Here is a 12,908-nt window from a genome sequence, read left to right as displayed (position 1 = left end):
TTTCACACTTTAGATGACAGGATACATTAAAGAAATATCTATAACATACCAACACACATTCAAACATGCTTTCACAAAGCCGCATGCCAAATATTTGTATGAGCATGACATTTGATGGCATAAATAAAATTTTGACGTTAATCACTGGAATTTTGAGAATATGTTTTTTTGTAGTCACAGGGAGAAAACAGCTCGTATCCATAAAGCCTCGTTAGAAAAGCTAAACATAATCCAGTAAAATGCTTAAATTATGCAGCTGTGTTAAAATAGAAGCTGTGTGTGTTGCTCTACATGCTATATTGCAAATGCATGAGATTTCTTTTGTGCTTTTACTTTAAAGGCGAAGTCACTTGTCAGAAACAATATAGCTTTCATTATTAGTTTTTCAAACAGCAGAGGTGACACATACGATATAGAATAGAAAGTGTGTGTGTGTGTGTGTGTGTGTGTGTGTGCGAGGTAGGTATTTGGTGTCTGGATATGTTTTGTCAGCCACGGTAAATTTTTGTGTCTCTGTCACTGCTGCTTTGTCATTTTCACGCAAACACAAAGTCGTGATGAAAAAGAAAAATGATGAATAGTGATAAATGAATGACGATTATAAATAAATTGTCTCAACAGAATATAAATTAAAATTAGACTCATTTCAGACTTTAATTTGCCTCGATTATTGCACCGCAATGAAAAGTACTCATCCTCCAGGTGAACGGAGTCGCGTCCCTGCTGTGCCCTGATCGTGTATTCTCCCCCCAGGGGTTGGCCTACTGCGCATCCTGAACCTGACCGTAAATTCCCATCAGTGTTGAGGGGTTGACGCTTCAGCTGTCAGGGAGAATCATGGGATGGGGTGGGGGGGAGGGGGGGCAGAAACTTACACTAGAAGATCAGGCCTCTAAGGGAAGACGATGCAGTCAGGATGGGTTGCACGAAGCGTAAATCTGCCTGGAATCCAAAGAGGCTCAGAGGCGTCAGCTCTGCGGTCTGAACACGTAACAGGCAAAATCTGTGTGTAAAGACACAATGGGTGTGTTTAAAATGTCTGTATGACATATTGCTTCTTGAGATTGTCTTTCAGTGGTAAATAAAAAGGTCATTGTACAGCAGTTCAGCAGTGAGACATTCCTGTTTGAAGGTACACTTTGATGTTCTTGGGGAATCCATATACTTTCTTCTTTAGCTCAATTAAAATTAAAACCACTCATGTCTGTCCACTTAATACAAAGCTACAGGCCAAAGACTGTTAGCTCATCACAGCAGAAAGAGTGAATCAGTGGCACATGGGAGAAGTTTGCCTGCAGGGCTTTCTGGCAGAAAGTTCCTTTTGTTATTTTCAGATTTCAGTAGCAGTTTAGTCAGGTTAACAAAGTCTTAGAGAGCGTGTCTGGCAGAAAGCCTTAAAGGCAGAGTTATCTCATGTGTTTAATTGTTCAACAGGCATATTTATAATGCAAACCACCAAATCGACCAAGCAGGTCTGCTGCCTAAATCTAACCAAACCGTGTCTGAAAACTGAAAACGATTTAAAGAAACCTTTCTTCCAGAATGCCCTGAAGGCAGACTTCTACCACTAAACCTTAGCTCACTAAGTTCTGTCAAAAGGTAACACAGTCTGATCATCAGCACATTTAAAGATGACCAATAAACACTTCATATATATATATTGTTTGTTTAAAGAGTTCAAAAGGTAGAGCAGATGTTGTCAGGGTTAATCTGGGAGCCAGCACAGAAAAATGTTAATCACTTGTAGTGTTTGTAAGGTTCAGGTACATCTCTTGACATCAGCTGTTTTAATCACTGTTAGAGTGGGATACACTTATCTACAAGCTCCCTGAGAGCTTTGTTATACACTCACTGGACGCTTCAGTGACACGTTGCTAGGACTGGGTTGGAGCTCATTTTGCCTCCAGACTTTAATTCCTTGTAATACAGATTCAACAAGATGCTACAAACACTGTTGACACGACAGCATCACTTGTTTCACGGGATGATATGTGGAAGCAGTCATCAGAAGATGCGTGCACATGCTCAGCAACAATATTCACTCTGATGCTCAGTTTGAACTTCAACATGTCGCCTTAACCGAGTCCCAATGGCTACATTCTTTGACTTGTATCCATTTTCTTCTGTTTATCAAATTTAGGGTTGTGATTGTTCTAAAACGTATCCCTGCTGAGGCAAAAGGTTGGTGGATTTGAACCCAGTAGCACACACACACACACACACACACACACACACACACACACACACACACACACACACACACACACACACACACACACACACACACACACACACACACACACACTCCAGTGGATGCATCAGGGACATCCAGGGTTTAGTATCTTGCTGGGGATCAGAAAACTGACCTTGAGATTGGCAGACAACCTGCTGCACTACCTGAGGCACAGCAAAAGATTTCATGGCTTTTATCATAGGTCTAAAGATGTGGTTCTATCAGGCAAGATCAGATGTGTCAGTAAATTTCAGAACTGCTGGCAGGTTTTTCCTCTTTCTTTTTTTTTCTTCTTTTAAATCTTTTAGGTCTGGACAGAATGAGGTTAGAGGTTTCCTTTATCCTAAGTGGGGCTGCTTGTGCTGAGATGGGAAAAAATCCACATATTTCCCCAAATGTGAAATTATTCTATAAATATATTTATCAGAAAGCTTTCTACTACTTTCTTTTACAATAAGTTTAACACTGTATCAGTCTGATAGAGTCAAACATCAAAAAACTGCTTAAAATCACAGGAAGTTCAAGAAGAAGAAATTTTTAATAAGGAACTTCCACACTTTGACAGCACTTCAGATATTAAGCATATTAAAGTCAGATGTAATCCCAAAGGGGACAGACAGTAGCTCCTCCAGTGGCACTTCAGAGACATTTTTTCCTTTGTGAATAATTGATCAAGCAATGGAGGAGAGGTGAAAGAGAGAAAATGAAATACACCAAGGTGCTGCTGATCTCATTTGTCTGTTTTTGTAAAGACAGAACCTGCACATTAACAGATTATCTTTGGAATAAAATAATAACAGATTGAAAGTAATATTTTGTTACAGAAATATTTCTCCCTCTCATATGTAACTCTCTTAAAAACACATGCATTCCTCTTTGCATATCACATTATCCAGTGACTCGTTTTTGCTTGATTAGGTTAATGAATGCTAAAGTTGTGTAACAGTGTATTTATCTTACTTTTCCCTCCCCGTGTTTCTTTAGGGCTTCTCTACGCGCACTGTCTAAAACTCTAACGTTCATGCCTATCGTGTTCTGTTACAGTTCACGTAGGGTCTTGAACACACAGGTCATGTCCGTGATTTTTCTCCTTCTAGCGGGTGTTAGAAGTCGGATCCAGTTAGGACCAGTGCTGACATGAGGGTCACAAACACAACTGATAATGAACATGAACTTTAGGACCTCTTCTCTCCGAGCTTTCCACCCTTCCTCGCACGCCACCTCCCCGCACCCCCTCGGCTTAACAGCACCTCCTGACTCAGACAGAACTCATTGGGGTGCTTGAGAGGAAACGCTGAGCACCGTGACGGACACAGCGCATATAACCCAGCTCCACACCTGGGATATGAATTAGCCAATCAGAGGTTAAGTACTGTGGTCATGGGCCTGATGACAAAGCTTCACCTGGGATCACAGCTTCTCGACCTTCAGGGTCAGCCTGCAAAAAGAGGCCAGTAGACGAGTGGAAAAGAGAGCTCATGTCTCAATAAAGTTATGGTTTAAGACGACACTAAAAATGAATTTATTGTCACAGTCTGTGACAGTCATTTTGTTTTCTTTCTCATAGGTGTATAGGGGCATCCCTGACCCAGTTTCGGTCAGCACATCTGTTTACATATTGTCTCATCACCTTCTCGGATTAAAGGACCAGCTTGTCACCTTTGTGGTGGTAATCAGGCTCTCAAATTGTGAGTGATTTTTGCTTGCGTCTATTACATTGTTGTCTTGTTTCTGCTTCTAGTTAAATGCAGGTGTGAAATGACAAGGAAAACACAATTACTCACCAGTCCTCTCTTCTTTCACAGTTCTCTCTTCTTGCATCCATGCGCAGAAAACCTATTAGCTGGGTTGAAGTAGCCTGTCTCCCTGCCTTTAACTCCTGTTAAAATAAAAGCACTTAAAACTTGTTTTGGTTTAAAATGGTCTGCTTTTGAGTCCACCGGTCCTGTAATACTTGAGATCACCACTGCTTATTTTGAAGAGATGTGTCTTTGTGGACTTTGGATAGCAAAGGCTTTGATAGCTAACCCGAGCTGGCTAGCAGGTAAATGAAGTAGCTAGCAGGTAAGCATGAACTGTTTTATTTAGCAGTAAATACAGCCATAACGAAGCATGCTATAAGTAAACTAGGCCAGCGTACCTGCAAATAAAAAAATAATAAACTGGATGGATTCGAATTAATCAGAATTTCTTTTGCTGGGATAATACTTTTTCATCGTGGGCCATAATATAATCCCTTCTTAACCAGTACCACTCGTGTCTCCCCATTATGCACCAGTATGGCATTATAGCTTTGGTGTTTCGGTACACCATGTACAACAGAAAGAGATTGGCCTCCAAGAGATAATGGTACCACTTTGGATTGAAGGATTATAGTTATGCAACCACGGCATTGTTTGCAGCCCGAGCAGGATGAGGGTCAGGCTGTGGAGGTAGAAGCAGGTTGGTTGAAAAGTGTTTGTCATGATGGGAAAAAAGAACAAAAAACCCCCCATCAAATATCAAAAAGCACCATGGAAAAAACCAGGAGCAACACAAACACAATCCAGAGTAACCTGCAGACCACATTTTTGAAATTCCCCCCTGGTGAGAGTACAAAGCTACAAATTGTCCACACCAGGTTGCAAAGTTACCACGATAGGTTTGCCAGCTAGGAACCCATGGTTGTCATTATGTTTTGCATTTTGTTATATATTTTGTTGTCATTTTTCTGACTTTTTTAAGCAATAAAAAACACTTGCCCAGCTTGTGGTCTGGGCTCAAATAACCCCTTCATGGATCGCCACACTTGTCCCAAAACCCACCTTTTTTGGGATAAATGAGCCTTGCCTGTGACTTTGATAAAAGGACAAATGAGAACAGTATGGTTGGAAACAGCTGTCCCAAAAAACTACCGTACACACAGATATATATGAGGCAACCATTAAATGGCCTAACTGAAAAAAGACCGGGTACAAACTCACTCTCACTTCATTCTTTCTGCTTATATACTTATTAAATTTTCATTACCTGACAGAAATAATTTAAAATATCAAACTACTCCACACAAATACTAATATTTTGAAGCGAGTTCTTAAAGAGAAAGACTTTACAATCAAGACTTTAAGGCTGCTTAAACATTTCAACTCCAGCTAAAAAGTTCATTTACACTTTCTTTACATGCCAGTCACACAGGACGTCATATATTCACACATTTGCAACATATATTATATTTACACCAAATGTTGGTGTAATTGATCTGCTAAACTGTTACTGTTATTTTGATAATATGGGGTAAGGAAGCTCGAGGTCATTGTGCTCTAATGCACAGTGCGTAGGCTGGAAATTCCTAAGAGCTTTTCTGCACAGTCTGGAAGAGTGCCATACGAGGCTAAAGTCTTGAACAAACAATGGCTCCTCTCCGTGAGCCAACAGGAACTCTGAGACAGTCAGCAGCAGACGGTATCACGGGCCCTGCTGCCCTCATGATAGCATCTCCCTAATCTTTTTGGCCTGGCTCTCTCCAGTGTGCAGCCTATAGATTCAACGGTGGTCAAACAAAGCAGAGAATAACGGTCTCGTCAGCTAAGCTAACAGACGGGTCCTCTCACTCGTGCCCTGAGCTGTGGGTTAGAGTAGCGTCTTGGGTTTCAAAGGCAAAAGGGGAGGGGACACTGATGGCATCTGCCCTCTCTCTGGTGGACGGTGCAGGGATTCAGTTCAAAGGCTCAGCGGCTGAAGTGCATCAATTAGCGAGGGGAAAAAGCTGGCTAACTTGCCAACTCTCTATGACCTCAGAGCATTACATTATGAGGCACACTGAGAGTGTTGCACACTGGTCAGGCAATATCAATAGCCCCTTGCAAATGGACTGGTATTGATGGACTGGCTTAAAGGGTTGTTCCTGCAAATGGATGCAAAGAATAATACAGAGCGTTTAGCATGGAGAAACGAGGAAGAAACACTAGCAAAGGGTGGGCGGCTTTTGCCAGCTGTTTGCTTGGTTGTTCCATCACTGTTTCAACAGGTCTCCATTGTAGTAAACACTAAGAATGACCCTGTGCGACTTATCACCTGACATCCAATGGCAATTTAGTTTGGAGTGATCCGAAGGCCCCTCCTGATTGATTCTGTCCTCATTCGGGGGAGTGATGGATTAGCCTTTTGCCATTTGGCCGGTGCGTGTTTGGGGCTGTATCCCCTTCTGTCTGCCAGATAGAGCCACTGATGAAGAGTTAGAGGGGGCACTGGCCTTGACCCAGCAGCAAATGATATGAAACCCCTTGTCTGGCCAGTGAGGTGAGGCGCTGACCCCACTGGCCTTAGCCTGTCTCGCCTTCAGCTCTTATTCATGTACTTTATGACTATTGCCTTGCATGAGAGAGTGGCACCATGAGAGGCATTTCTAAAAACTGGATTTTCTTGCATAAAGAATCCAAATAGAGGGTGTTTTTTTAAAGCAGTCTGAGGGATTTCTTTCTCGTCTTTTTGTCCTTCTTTTTTCCCTTTTTGCCGAGTCGCTTTGATGTTAGAGCCTGTAAACGATATGGTGGAGCATCGCTATCATGAATATCACACTGCCTCTGGGAGTCGGGGATGTAGCCAGCGATAACACAAAATGAATCCAATCATCAGCAAGTGTGACTGCAGTCATGGCAACCTCAGGGACAATGATCCACCAATATTAGTTTTTTTCTGAAGTATCTCAGCCAAGAACAAAGCGTGTTTTGTTACATTGAAAATTACACTTTTGAATAACAACAACAGCAGAGTTTTCTAGGGCAGGATAAAGTGTCTGGCTCCAAGAGAAACTAATAGGATATTGATGAATGTCAGTGTTGACGAGCGGGAACAGGAGCACTGCTGCGCTGTATAATTGGTTATATGGGGTTCTATCATTAAAACAACAGATAGGAAGGGCACACGAGCTTCGGCTGGATGCAGGTAATAACACGATAGCCATAAAGTCACAGTGGGTAAAGCGCACAGCCATGTCCGGCTCAGCTGTTACGAAGAGCCTTTGTTATTTAAAACCGATGCTTTATCCTGCTGATTGAAAAATGTAGTTGATGTGATGGTTCTTCCAATGGCGTATCATCCAAAGTCAACATTATTTCACTTGAGCTTTGTGAGGCATTTTCCTCCAAACTGTCTGTGTGACTGCTTTAATCGTCAATCCAGCAACAAAGAAACACATTTTAATATCCTTTACTTCCAATTAGTAATCTTAGATTTCTTGTGGGGCTGTACGTGTTTATTTTTTTATTTCTGATCTCCATAATGATACACTAAGAGCTTAAATATTGTTAGATATCCAAGGATGATGAAAGAAGTGTGTGTAGATAATATTAGGACTGTAGCATATCTGTCACGGTGCGGCATGGCACACCATGGAAGGAGTGGGGAAGGAGGACCCAGGCGCGGTGCTCTACGTATAGACAGTGTTTATTTACAGAGGGTGATATCAAACAACAATAAATCCCCGTGTTTCTCCCCAGACTCCCGTGTCGTGTCCTCCAAGTGCTCTCTGCTCCCGTGTCTGCACTCCCGGTGCTCGCTGCTCCTTAAGCCCTCCACGCTCCTCCTGCGGGAAACAATAGCGGCAGCAGTCAGGACACTGAACAATGGCAGGCATACACTACACGACCAAAACCTAAACTGGGTAACTAACGTGGAGTCCCAAGCAAATGATCCCGCGTCGGTGGGAGCTCCAAGACTCTCTTAAGTAGCTCCCCCGACGAGGCCTGATCAGCAGCAGGTGTGTGGCTTCGGGTGTGGCCAGTCCCCTTGCAGGGCCACACCCTCCAGGCCTGACGCCGCCTATAAACAAGTGCTCAGCCACCCACACACACATATACACAAGCACAGGGAAGGGGGAGCAACACCAAAATACACAACAATAATAATAATAATAATAATAATAATAATATAATACATGACTGCTCAGGGATCCTGGGTCGCCCAGTCCCAGGACCCTGACAATATCACAATCTATATCTGCTTTGCAGATATAATATGGATAATAGTGAACATTAATTAAATACATGGCTATATGCACTGCATACCAAGGCCATAATATTTTAAATACAGCATCTTTTTACATCTAGGGTTGTAAAAGTTTTTTTAATAACACACCACATCTGCCTTAAAACAAAAACAATTTGAGTATGTAATAGTCAGTAGATCTTCAATGTTTTAGACAATAACCATTTGAAATACACACACTTGGCACTTCATTGGGTATACCTTGCTAGGGTTTGGTCCTCTTTTGCCTTCAGAACTGCTGTAACTCTTTGTTGCATAGACTCAACAAGGTGCTAGAGGTTTTGGACATGATAGCTTCACATAGTTGCTGCAGATTGTCAGCTACACATCTGCTCCAACAGATCCCAAAGGTGCTCCATTGGACTGACATCTGGTGACTATGGAGGCCATTTGAGTACAGTGAACTCATTGTTCATTGTAAGAAACCAGTTTGAGCAATATGACATGGTGCGTTATCGTGCTGGAAGCAACCATCAGAAGATGGACACAATGTGATAATAACAAGATGGACATAGTCAACAGCAATTACTGACCTGGTAATGTTTAAACAATGCTCAGTTGGTATCAGACCAGAGAACATTTTTCTGATCTCCTATTATCCACATTTGATGAGCCAGTGAAAACTGTAGCTGGCACAAGCGGCACGTAGTGTGATCTTCTGCTGCTGTAGCCCATCTGCTTAAAGTTCGGCGTGTTCAGAGATGCTCTTTTATAATTAGTTACTATATTTGAGTTACTGTTTTCTTCCTATCAAGTAAAATAAGTCTTAATATTCTCCTCTGACCTCTGATATTAACGAGGCAGAGCATTGCCAGTGAGTGGATATTTTCTCTGTATACCCTAGAGATGGTTGTGTGGAATAATCTTAGTAAATCAGGAGTTAATAAAATGCTGAGACCGACCCATCTGTATGCCACAATTATGCCATGTTCAAAGTTTTTTTTTTGTGCCTCACCCTCGCTTGCCTTTTTTCAATTCTTTCACTTCTTCACTTCTCATTAGCACATGGGGATCTACCAGACCCGGGAGCCGCTGCCAGTCCCCATCAAGGACGTCCCCAAACTGCAGCTCAATTCTTCATTAAGCTATATGTCTTTATCTACTAGAAAACTCTGCCAAAGCTAAAATCAGGATGTGGGCCCAGCTAGTGAAATGCAGACATGTTTAAGTTACTACCAGGTGACTGGCTAAATAGATATTGGAAAGAAGTTGAGCATGTTTATCTAATAATGTGACATAATCATGGTCACATAATCATTATGTGAGTCAGTGAAGAAAGGGATTCTTTCAGGCCTAATTTCATTAACAGTATGAGAGTTGAGCACATTGTCCAGACAAAAACGAATATAGATTGGTGAAGTCAACAAACAAATGTGGTTTATTATATTCGTTCTTCATTTTGAATATTCCACAGAAAACATGAAGTGGACATTTAGAATGTCTTCCTTTTAAAATGCAGATGACAACACTTTTCATGATACTGATGACGTTTATGTTAACTCAATTTTAAAAAGTCTTTACATTAAGATTTTTTTTCATTCGATATTTTAAATTGGATATTGTCTTCACAGCAAAACTCACCTTTAGTGGTTTTAAAGTTTCAAGTTTGGCATCAAGTCTGGCCATCAGTTCAGATAAAGGCATGGCAAAGAGAAGTGATCAATAGTTATCCCACTAGCTAATCATGGCGCATCTATAATTCACTGTGATATTAAATCAGATTTGCGGTGAAGTAGTTATGGGGTCAGCGCCAGGTGGTGTTGATTTGTACAGCTGCTGCATATCTGTTAATCAGCTTTTCCTTTTTTATGCAGCAGAATGATGGAACCTGGAGACATACACACACTATGGAGCAGCCATGCTAGGCTGCACACCAAGCCCAAGAAAGAGAGTTATCTGAGGTGTTGTTTAGAGTGCACTCTGCCATGCTGGGTTTAGCAGAGTACACAGCTTTTATTTGTATGTGTGTGTGAGGGCAAGAGCAAGTAAAATAAACCGTTGCAGTGACTGGCTCTGTGCTAAGGAAGGACCCATGGGTACTAGAATCCTTGTTGCAGAATGCTAATTTTGCCTAGAAAAACTATCTTTCACTATAACTGAAGGCTGAACTACATGAACTAGAAGCAACCTGTCACTCAGTGATGCAAAATCATTGAGCATCAATACTATTTATGTTGGGAGGGTTATCAGTTTTAATGAAAGAGGAAATGGGGACAGCGCCGGGCTATAAACTTTTTTATTTCTGCTGTAAAGCTGTAAATACATTTTACCATTGAGCTGGTTCACGAGGAAATCAGTAGTTAATCTGTTGACTTCCTTTCTGGAGGCAATGACTAATATTTTAAAGGTCATGGTTTAGCAAGTAGGTATCCAGGCCAGTGGCGTCTGTATCTTTGGGCATAATTCAAAAGGACATAGGAGGGCAGATTAACTCTTTTTTTAAGTTAAATAATAGCTAAATCTTTGTTAGATGGCAACATAATGTTAGATGGTGATGTAATGGTATAAACAATGAAAGGTGGTGGATTAGCCAATTGGTCATGATCAACTCTGGGCTGGACCAATTACAATACATCCGTATTGAGGGGGAAAGGAACGCGATTCATCCCGGACTTCAGCTAGAATGAAAAAAAAGACACAAAGCTGGAGTTATTCTGTCTTTATGCTGTCAGCTGCATCTTCTTCTCTCATTCTCTCCCCTCCCTCTCCTGTTGCTACTTCAATCATGAAACTGATCAATGATCAGCCGATCGTCTCTCTTGTTTGTTTATCTCCCACTTTGCGCCAGAAAGAGGAAACCAGCGGATGTCGCGCTAAACAACAGCAGCACGTTCAAGCTTGATAAGCTGTTGTTAGAATGTATTTAATATTACTTTCTAGTATCAGCTGATGTTTGCTGGAGCCACAGCTGTAGAAGCTGCTGCTCATGATATCAGTTTGGATATGTGGTGAGAGGGAAACATGAAGGTGATATAAATCATACATATATACCAACAAGACAGTGTACATCACTGTCACAACAGCGTTTGTTTTAGTTCAAAGGCTTTATGGTTTTTCCTATAATACCTGGTGGTGTAGTCAGCCGATTTTTTGTCAGTTCATCCTTATATATTATATTTAACGCCAGTGACCACCCGGTCAGCTGGTGGGTAACGAGCATCTCCGAAAACATTAGAGCACTTATGCAAATATGTGATGTCTTGACAAATCGAGCAGACATTTGAAGTTTACACAGCACCATTCTCGCATGAAAATATCTTAAAAGTTTATTTTGTGACCCAGAAAGAGTAATATTTCAAACTCCGCCACTCTGTTTCCACTGCCACTGCCTCGTTTGAATTTTGGACGAAATGGATTCTGGGATATTGTATTTTTCAGCAAACACTGAAATAAATTTTTTGCAGGCAGCTCAATTTTTTTTTAACTAGCGCTCAGAATAGTGGCACAAAAATAACGCCATAGTCATAAAGGGATGGACATGGTCAGCAACAATGCTCAAGTTGGCTGTGGTATTTTTAAAGGGTGCTTACTTGGTATTGAGGGGCTCAAAGTGTGCCATGTAAATATCCCCAAGCCACTACAAAAACAACAGTACCAGAATACAGGCTGAGCAGGTCCTATAGTTTTTGCAAAATTCTGAGCCTACCACAAAAAATTAAGACTTCTCAACAACTTAGCAACTTTTTTCAGTCTTCTGTTGACTCATTTTGATGAGCTAGCACAAACTGTAGCCTCAATTTCCTGTTCTTAGCTGGTCTCCTGCAGCTGTAGCCCATCTGCTTCTCCTTCCCCGTTTTGGGGTCCAAACTTAAAAACTGTGTAAATTCTTTCATCTTTAATAAAATGATCAGTGTAGCTGCTCTACCAGGTGTAACAGTTAAGTTTGACATCCAGGCATCCATGAAAACAGGTTTTATGAAATTTAACTGAGTTAGAAGTTAGCAGGGAGTTAGCTCGATAGTTTCCACCTAAACATAATATACACTGTTTTGACTGAGGGATTTCTGAAAAAAATAAAAAATACAGCTTTGCTATCACTTCCGACATAAATGAAGTCAGAAAAATAAACAGCAGTGACTTTTGTGGGGTTACTGCAGCTGGGCTAGCTGGTGTATAATGATGTGCTAGGTGGCTAGCTACAGAGCTATGGTTAGCATAATATAAACACATTAGCACAATGAAGCTGAAGGATGAATGCTAACTTTTTTCCACTTTATGAAAGCTAACTTGAGGGTTCCCGATGGCTCAAATTAATGCAAATATGCTAAACCATATTTGCATTAAGGAACAGTTGAGTACAATGAAATTTAATGAAGTGACTGGTGAGTGAAAAATTAAAAATACATGGCATATGTTAGATTAGTGTGCTCTTTCAACATTTCAAAGAGTTTTGCTTAAAAAGAAAAATCAAGATGATTAATTCTAATGTTGTAATTATGTTTTTGAGATTAGAAATCACAAAAAAATTACAAGTCAAATTCTTACCTGGTCTTAAAGTAGAAGTGAGGACAATTTTGGGGGATAATAAAAGTTGTAGCGTGGTTCTGTGCTCACTGACACTATCACGAATTAAACCAAGTGAAACCCCTTGAAGAACTCAAGTTTGTGGCTTTATTTTTCACCTTTCAGAGGTTGTTACTTTGCCTTCTCT

The 12,908-nt window shown here is 41.0% G+C and overlaps 1 long non-coding RNA gene across 1 annotated transcript; it reads right to left on the bottom strand.

Annotated features, from left to right (window-relative positions):
- Positions 1–7,639: 7,639 nt before the first annotated feature.
- LOC147310182 (uncharacterized) lies at positions 7,640–8,429 on the bottom strand. The gene is made up of 2 exons (XR_015125884.1): positions 7,884–8,429; positions 7,640–7,796 (listed from the first exon to the last, which is right to left on the bottom strand). It is a non-coding gene; the product is annotated as an uncharacterized LOC147310182 (long non-coding RNA).
- Positions 8,430–12,908: the final 4,479 nt, after the last annotated feature.

Source organism: Aulonocara sp. 'chitande type north' Nkhata Bay, linkage group LG17 (assembly GCF_057382095.1).
Source record: "Aulonocara sp. 'chitande type north' Nkhata Bay isolate Kocher_YH1m ecotype deep benthic linkage group LG17, A_spYH_male_GT1.1, whole genome shotgun sequence".
NCBI classification, from domain to species: Eukaryota; Metazoa; Chordata; class Actinopteri; order Cichliformes; family Cichlidae; genus Aulonocara; species Aulonocara sp. 'chitande type north' Nkhata Bay.
Note: the sequence above shows the minus strand (reverse complement) of the source record. Positions and strands in the feature narration are given on the sequence as shown.